The sequence below is a fragment of the Motacilla alba genome, chromosome 4, assembly GCF_015832195.1.
Source record: "Motacilla alba alba isolate MOTALB_02 chromosome 4, Motacilla_alba_V1.0_pri, whole genome shotgun sequence".
NCBI lineage: Eukaryota > Metazoa > Chordata > Aves > Passeriformes > Motacillidae > Motacilla > Motacilla alba.
Window position 1 is genome coordinate 23,076,042 of NC_052019.1, and position 9,092 is coordinate 23,085,133.

The 9,092-nt window shown below is 42.8% G+C and overlaps 1 long non-coding RNA gene across 1 annotated transcript; it reads left to right on the forward strand.

Annotated features, from left to right (window-relative positions):
- Positions 1 to 362: 362 nt before the first annotated feature.
- On the forward strand, positions 363 to 2,796 carry LOC119700486. Its single transcript, XR_005256783.1, has 3 exons — positions 363 to 840; positions 1,090 to 1,382; positions 1,532 to 2,796. It is a non-coding gene; the product is annotated as an uncharacterized LOC119700486 (long non-coding RNA).
- Positions 2,797 to 9,092: the final 6,296 nt, after the last annotated feature.

A 9,092-nucleotide genomic window follows, 5' to 3' on the forward strand; every position in this document is an offset into this window, starting at 1 on the left:
TTGCTATGCCCATCAGTGCAAGGTAGGAGCAAATCAAGAGGTGTTTTGAATAGTCCAAGGAGCTGACTATGTAAGGGAAAAAATAATGAACAAATGTGCTAGACAGGATGGCAAATGGCTGAAGAAAGGTCCTTTGCAGAGGCAGAGGGCCTAGAGGGTAAGGAGAGCAAAGGAAGGAAGGTCAAGTGACTTATTCAGCTTCTTCTGCTGCTTTGGATAAGAAAAATATTTTCTTCACACCAAGTCAGCAAAAGCATTTCCTGACATCTTGATCTCTTTGCTGCTGTTTCTTTTTTCAGTGAAAGCCGCTTTCTAAAAGACATTGAAAAATGTGGGTGCCGGTCAAAGGAATGTATTCAACTGTCTCCAGGCTTAATGCTGACTCTGTTGCCAGAACACCCAGGCACTTTCCATCGGCTCCTGTGCCAAGGGTGAGCTTCACTTAGGCAAAGCACACTGTGCAGAGCAGGTGGAGAGTGTAGGGAACGGAGCAACATGAGTCAGCAGCCAAGCAGAACCTGGGAGGGCTGGCATCAGGAACTCTGATGTGTACAAAGCCAGGTGTGGGTGCCTGACGTAAAACCAAACCCTTAGACAACTTTTCTTCAAGCATTCAAGCCTGTAGAGTGCTTTTGGGTTTTCCTCCTTTCCTGCAGGCGAGTCTGTAGCTGGGTACAGTTCAGGGTTGTGCTCTTGCTGCCGTTCAGCTGCTGTGAACCCACTGGGTTTTAAACTCATTAGTGCTGTGTGGAACAGCAGTGAAAATATTTCCCTGAGTAAATCAAGCGGCAAAAGGAACCTGAGGCAGGATTTGCCTCTGCTCTTTCTGAAATGTAAAAGGTAAATGGGGACTTCCCTCTGCACTCAGGTAGAGCTGGTTTTACTTTTATGGGGCGAGTTGTTAATAATTTCAAATCTTTCCTATTTACGTCTTTTCATATGCTTGTAGTGAGAACAGGTGAAGTTCTGCAGTGCAACTGCCTAAACTGCAAAAATCTGTTTGCATGATTTGCAGAACTCTAGGAAAACAAGCTTGAGAAAAAACTGTAAATATTTTGTATAGATGTAAACTACTCCACTCACCAGCAGGATTCGGACCCAGCACTCACCCTGCTCCTAAGCCTGGACGAGGACAGCGCCAGGGGGGAAGGAGCGGTGGGCGCCCGGGCGGGGAGCAGCCGAGGGCAGGGAGCCGTGCGGCCGCAGCAGCGGAGCGCGGCATGGCCGTGCCGGGGACAGCTGCCGCAGGGCCACTCGCGCCGTCCTCCTCAGCGGGCAGTTTGGCAATGGCCGGTGTCAGCGCACCTTTCAAAGCTGCGGTGAAGCCATGGTCCCTGCACGCCCCGAGACACGGCAGTATTTCTTGCCCGGACTGCTAAGAGGTGAGCGTCCTCCTTGCCTCCCCCTCACAACGATTGCTGCAATTCTGTCCTATTAGGACACTCCAAACAGACAAATTATTATGAGCGCACGAAGTGCCCTGGATGACCCGAGTGAACTCATCACAGCAGACTTGTATTTTGTTTTTCAGGGTGCAGAGCAGTCCTTCCAAGGCTGGACAGCAAATGGCAGCAGCGGTAGCTCTCCTCCTGCCACCGAAGCGCGGCACGGCTGCCACACACACATCCTGCCGGCCGAACAGACCGGGCCGATTCTGAACTTGGAGTGACCCTGGGTCAGCTGCACCTTCGTACTGTGTGTTACAGGGAAATGCCACGCAGCAGCACCCCACGACCTGGTGCTTTAGGGAGATGGCCATCAATGAAAAACTCTAATGAAAAAACAGCTTCCACCAACTCTCTCCATTATGTGCTCATTCTTTTTATGCTCTCAAACTAGTTTTTTCCCTTACTTTTTTTCTTTTTTTTTTTTTCTTCTTTTTCTTTTTTCTTTCTCCCCTGTTGCTAATGAGCTCTTGAGAATTTGATTTAGCTCCTTGGAATGACTGCCACTTACTGCTAGAATGTTAATCTGTCTAAACCCATTCAGCTCCTCTTACTTGGAAGTCAATCACCTGGAGCCTGCATTTTAAAGAGATGCTGGCTAAGGCAGTCGCAACAGAGGAGATGTTTTGGGACAATTCCCACAGTTGAGAGTAATCTCGGGAAACTCATAGCTACTTGACGGCAGACAGTGTTGAATCCCCGGAATAAGCAGAACTGGAGCAAACCCTGGCAGAGACCAGAAGGGCAAATGGAGGGAGACAGGAGGCAGTTGAGCTGCAGCTCCCACACGGGATGCTGTACTGGTGTGTTTTGGGGGACAACCTTTAGTTAATGGTGAGAATAAACCCAAGAAGGGCATAGGCAAACCAGGTCAGAGGAGGTATGCCAAGACACAGCTGGAGATAAAGCTTTAAAGTGTCAGAGGAGAAGTTTGGCTTTCCAGAAGTAATTAGAGAGATAATTCAATTTGTCTTGTACTGGCCATTTTTTAAAACCCCTGTTTGGAGGGGGAGAAAATGCACAAAAATCCATATTAAATGTAGGAGACATGGACATCACTTGGGATAGTGGATGATGTAGTGGAGCTGTGTATCAGCGCTATTCTGGAAATGGGGAGAAGAGTGTTTTACTGTGGTACACCCCAACTCTGTCACTGTCCCTTCATTGCCTCTGCAGTTCTCTGATGGCAAACTTTGCAGAGAGAAGTCATAACAATTTAACAGCAAGAAAGGTTGTTTTGCTGCTGCTACAGAGGAGCAGACTGCCCCTGTGATCCCATGTGAAAAAGCACATTTTTGGAATAAGCAAATGTTCAGAGTCATTATTTGCTCTTTCAATAAAATCATTCTTTCTAAATAAGAAATGTCTCTTTGGAGTGCATCTCCAGAAAGCTTATAAAGAAGGAAGGTCACAGTATGTATTTTGTCTGCATATGCATTCTTTCATGAAGAGACAGTCAGAGATGGAACTGGGATTTCTTTAGGTACTTTTATATTTATCTGCTGTCCTAGTTGTGAAACAGAAGAACATAAAAAATTAAAAGTAAAATGCACCATTATTATTGATTTATAAGCAAAATGGAAGATTATGTCCATAAGGTTTAGGAAACTTATGTTACATGAGACCTCATGCTACACGACCAGCCTGATACACTTGCTACAGAATATGATCAGAAGAATATTTTAGCAGTTGCACTTAAACCTGCAGTATGCAGGCACAGTAATACCCTAGTACCTAAGTTCTGATGTAAACTTTCTTTAAATTACTTATTAATTAGCAAAAGTGATTTGAGGGATTAAGTACAGCAATATCAATGTGCTTTCAAGTTCTCCTCAAAAGGGGTTTTTGTTGTCTATATGGAAGAGCTACATTTGTGAATTTACTTCAAATTTTCCATAGACTTCAATAGGAAAAACTGTGGTGAGAGCAATATATTTTGCTTCTGAAAATTTTAAAATTTTAAAGAAAATTATGGACTCAATCTGCTGCAGTTACCAGCAATGCACCCACTGAAGAGTCCCTCAGGGGAAAGCCTGGTACCCAGTAGCACTAGCAACCTGCTAAGCCTAAGACTGTCAAAGAAAAACATCCAAAAATGGCCATTATTTAAAGAACAAGATGTTTTCAGGAATGAGCCTTTGTTGGAAAAAGAAAGAACATTAAGTGCAGCCAGGTTTCTAAGCTAACGTGGATGGCTGGCTTTGTATTGTGAAGACAGAAAAATTTGCCCCTGTTGATGTTGCAACCGGCCGTGTGGTGACATGAGTCTTTGTGTGTAAAGAAATGAATGTCTTCTCCATTTATTAACATCAATTCTTGGTAAAGAAATTAAGGACAGATTGTAGGTACCTGAAGAAGATTTCTAAACTCCTGTCAAATGGGGAAGCCATTTCTTAAAAATGAATAAATCTCCAGCTTATTTCAGCTCACAGGTTTTAAGCTTTTGAAAAAAAAATATTTTAATTATTTCTATTTTATTTTAATTATCTGAGGTCTAAAGGAAAACTGTTTTTTGACACACAAGAGTATTCAGAGCTTTTGGCAGTAATGGGAAGAAGACAAAACAAAGCTATTTTATGTTTGGATGAAATAACCAGACCTGCCAAAAAAATTCCTTTGGGAGGTGGAGGAAGAGCAGTCTTCAGGCTTTTCTTCATCTATCATTGTGGCTAAGGGACAGATGAACACCTGTACCAGTGATGACTGTGGGACCTCTGCTTTGCACCCCTCTGCACAGGGGCAGTCTCCCTGGGCTCAGAAGCGTAGAGGGGATGCAAGTCTCCCAAACCTGGCCAAGACTTGGTCATGCTGCCAATGCAGCCCCTGCAGAAGGATTAAAAAACTTTTTGTGTTTTAATTCACTCTGCAAGGATATCTGAGGTATCTAATTTTAAAGCTCTTTAAAAAGTATGTCAGCCACAAGTTTGATCTTTCAATAATTTGCGTGAGTCCCATTCCCTGAAAAGTAGAGGTTTGTTATTATAAATGGTTGCCAATGACTGGGGTTAAGCTGTAAGCTGATCTGGAATTTTTTTAATAAAGTGGCTATTATTTGTAGAAAACTGCTGAGTAAAGTTGTTGTAATGCCACCCTATATTTAAAAACATGGTCACAGTGTTTTAAATAGTTAGGCATACATTTAGCTGTGGGGCCTGGCAGAAGACATGCACCAGTTGAACTCCAGCACACAGCACTGGTACAAGCTATACTCCACTTGAATGTGTGGCTGCTATATGAACTGAAATTCCATCACAGTCAAACATGACTGCCTACAATTTTCAGGTATATTTTCCAGCCCTAAGTAGTTTCAAATGTCCCAAAGAACTTCAAGATTCAGCAGTATAGTCTGAGGCTAAGAGTCTCAAATATTTGCATGGGAAATTGTCTTCCTGAGTTTCAGCAGACTGAAAATGTCCAGATATAAACTTCTTCCAGCTGAACTTGACATCTCCAGTGCAAACTCCTCAGCTGGGCTGGTTATCTTCTGTTTATGGAAATCTCATGTTTGGGAGCTGACCTCAGTCATATTAACTAAAGAAAAAGTCATTCTGGATAAAACTTTCTGCTAAGATTTTCTTCTGTGTGTCCTGGCTTGGGGTTTCAAAACCATGGGCCAAATCCCAGTCATTACCAACCCCAAGAAAACCCATAAAACAGCTGCTGTGTGAAAATTCCTATGTTCTTTCTCATACTGCTCACCAAACCATTACTAGGAAACACAAATCACACTTCTCTCAAGATACAAAATTTCTGACAGGACTAGTAAGTTCCAAAAGAGCAATGCATTTCCTCCCATCTCTACCAGAGCAAGCAGAGCTCCTACCCCTTCAGCCTGATTGGGCAATTCAGCTTTTACCATGCTCTGGTCTCTTGCCAACCCCAGGAGTCCAGCATCATATCTCCAGGCAGGTTAGACCTTTTGGGTCATGGCCAAGCTCCCAGGTTCTCCAAGCAACCATTGGCTGCACCCAGGACAGCATATCACTTCACCTGCTCCTGGCTCTAACAAAATCTTCAAGCCCTTCCCAGAAGGGAAAGGGTTTTTTAAAAAGTCCAAAAGAAAAAAAAGCCAATATAAAAAAACCAAACCAAAAACCAAACCCACAAAACCCCAAACCAAAACTGTTTCCAGGAGACAACAAATGGGAAAAAAGGGAAAGAGTGTGAAGGTTATAAGCTCAAAACTTGGTCTGTAGAGGACTGGAGGGAGACAACAAGCAGAGCATCCTTGAGAGCACCCACCACTCACTGAAGCTGTCCAGACAGGACACCACTGGGTTGCTCTGCACAGGGATTCAAGAGGACTAGGTGTGGACACAGGCCACGAAGGTGCCTACACAGCTTCCTCCTCCTGTTGGTATGTGAGATCAGTCTGACCAGGGCCAGGAGGAGGCTGATGAGGAGCTCCTGAGACAATAATGCTGTCTCCCTCTGTCCCCTTACACCAGGACAAAGAAGGTCTTTTGTTACTAAGGATGTAAATATCCCTTCAAACCCTCTGGCAGGCCACACAGCAGCCGTTGAGCCCCAGGGTTATTCCAGGTGAGTCCCCATGGTGTCATCCCATGAAGTCCATCATGTGACTGTATGAAATGATAGGACAGACCTCCTGTTTTCCTGCTCTTAGCTGAACAAAGCTGTGTAGGAAGAACTGGAAGAGGTAGATATAGAGCTAAAAGCTCTCTTTTCCTGTCCATGACCCCATGTGATCTTGAGAGTGGGTATTAGCACTGATGTATTACCTTGATGGCAGCACAGAGCTGCTCAGAAGCACCAGCTGCCTTTGAATATGAGTTCTTTAGAGGAATATGAACTCTGACAATGCATTGCTGAGGCCGGAGAACACCCTTCAAGTTTAAACCCTTTCTATTCAACAGAAAACCATTCAAAATCCCAATCTGCATGGCTATTTAAGGCAAGTCTATCAAGCTGGACTTAATAGTGCTGTGCAGAAACAATATAACTCACAGACTTCAGGTTACAGGGGAATAACCTTATCTTCCTCATAATGAGTTGTATCATATAATGGTGACATAACTCATTTGGGTGACATGGCAATTGAAACCAAGAGGGCTGAGCTCCTTTGCCATAACTGGGATTGTGCTGTAAATGCAAATTGTGCTTATAGAGTTTGGCTTCTCTGCAAGACCTCTGTGGTTAGTTACTGCTGCTAAGTGCTAATCTGTGGGAGCAAGGGTGGAACAGAGGGAACTCCAATCTTTGTGCCTTCCCAAACACTGCAGGAACAGCATAGGACACGCTGAGCCTCCAGCGCCAAATGCAGAGGATTGCGGTCAACTTGGGCTAGATCTCAAGGAAGCTACTTTACAAAAGCCTTTAAAATGATCACATGTTTTTTTATCTACAGGCATTTCACAAACCCAGTACAACCAGCTGGCCATTCCCATAAAACATGAACAACAGCACTCAGAAATGCGACTCGCATGAAAGGCTTTAGACAAACCAAACAGGTGAACAAAGGCTCAGTGAGACCCTCTTTGGCCTGATAGCTCTCTTCATAGATAGACAGGCTTTTGTTTAGGTTCTTGGCATCTTGCAAGGGAATAAAAGGGATCTAATATATAGAAAATATAGAAGATTTTTCTCTTTTTTTTTTAACACTTTTTAAACACTCCAAAGCACTAACTAGGTACAGATTACCTCACCCACATCAAAGAATAGAAACATGGCTATGTGAAAGAACCCTTTTCATTGGAGAAAAACATTCCCTTGCAGTGTTTGCAAACACATTGTACTGAATAATAGTCTTAAATCCATCAGTTAAAGCAAGCATTTGTAAAGTATGTGGGGAAACTTCAGCGGAAGAAAAACACAAGGCATACAAGATGTAGTGCTCCTTTCTTAAATTCCTTCTGATATCTGTAAAAACGATTCAAGTTTTCTTTCAAAACTATATTTACACCTTTTTTTAACTTTTTTTTTCTTTATTTTTAACCAGGGCTTTGCAGCCTCTCCCCACTCTCCTCAAAACTCTCAGCTGGATTTAAGCTAACAATGTGCTTATTTTTGATGAACAACAGGGGAAACTTCTAACCATCAGCATTACTTGGATTTTTTCTTTTGTGCTGCTTGGTGAAAGATAGATTGTGAATGCAGAAAAGCAATCTATTCAAAGTCAGCTGCAGTATGGAATCACACATCCAGCTGAGTAGCAAAGGCCTTTTAACAAATCCTGCAACATCCTATACGAAAGCTGAGAAGATAAATAAAGCTAACAATATAATTTAATGGAAGAAGAACGTGTCAAGTCTACCACCGTCAGGAAACACAGGTTCAGAAATTCTGTGCCTTCCCTCCCCATAGGTAGCAAATTAGGTTATCCATAAAATGGAAGTCTTTGGAAGTCTTGAATCGCAGAAAACCATGTTCGTTACCCAAAAATTGGCATATGCCTTAGTGTGAAGGTGTCACAGATAATTCCTCCTGAAACTGCAAATCTGATTGCTCAGAACAGGATGATTTTCCTGCAAATTGTTGGTTTGATTCTAGTTTAGGTAGCAGCTGTCATTCAGCTTTGGCACTTCAGCCACTGCTGCCAACCAGGAGAGATGTCTTGGCAGAGAAGGGGAGATAACTCTCTGGAAGATAAATGAAACTGAGTTCTGGGGGAACCTCCACAACAACCCAGAACCTCAGCATTGCATATTACAGCCCATCACAAAGGCTGCATGGATTTTCCTGCTGAGCCACATGAGATGGTCACATGAAGATGAGGCCATTTTAGAAAATAGAACATGTAGAAGACAAGGCAAGTGTACATAGAGAGATGTGAATCAAGTGCACACAGAGACACGAGAATCCTTCCCTGCCTCAAGGTATCTCTCCTGGTCACATGCAGTTAGTGGGAGCTTTGCTAAATGAGTGATGTGTGGAAGCACTTCTGGTTTCCTCATTTGGCATAACAGCACATTGAATAGCAGCATAGCAGCCTTTCCTTGATTACAGAGGTGATGTGTGATCTAGTGTGGTGAAATTTTGTCGTAGTATAAATCTGACTGAATATTTCTGAATTTTTACTTAGATTGGCTTAATTATTTTCAAGAATTGGCCAGATTTTGACGAACTGTAAAGTAGCAAGCAATTGAGCATTTCTGGATGTTGTGTGAAAGACTTGTTTTGGCTTCAAATTTCCATATTTGTATTCCTGAGATGAAAATAGTCAAAAACTCCTACAGAAGAGGTAGCTTTGTATGACATAATCTCTCACCATCTGTCCATCTTTCACAGAGCAAGAGGTTTGCAACAAAAAACACACCAGGGTCTCACTGGAGACTTGCACACCCGCAGCTGCCCAGGTACTATTGTACAACTGCAGTTCCACAGGCATTTTTTTCAGTAGCACTGCAAACATAAGCATTTCATCCCACTTTTTAAAAATTTCTGGTGCTCATTTCCAGCCCTCCTAGAAAATGTCAGGTTTGCAGGCATAATTGACGGGACTGTACGGTTGTGGGAATGAGTACCTAAGCATATCTATGAAGAAAAAAGAGATGAAATTAAAAATAGGTTGCACTGGAGCTGCACAGGGTTGAGCTAGTATGTAGGAAAATGTATGGTTCAACTTTCTCTGTTTAAGTTAATTCTGCCTTGCAAAGGAATTTCAAAACTTTACTGGAAATAAAATTC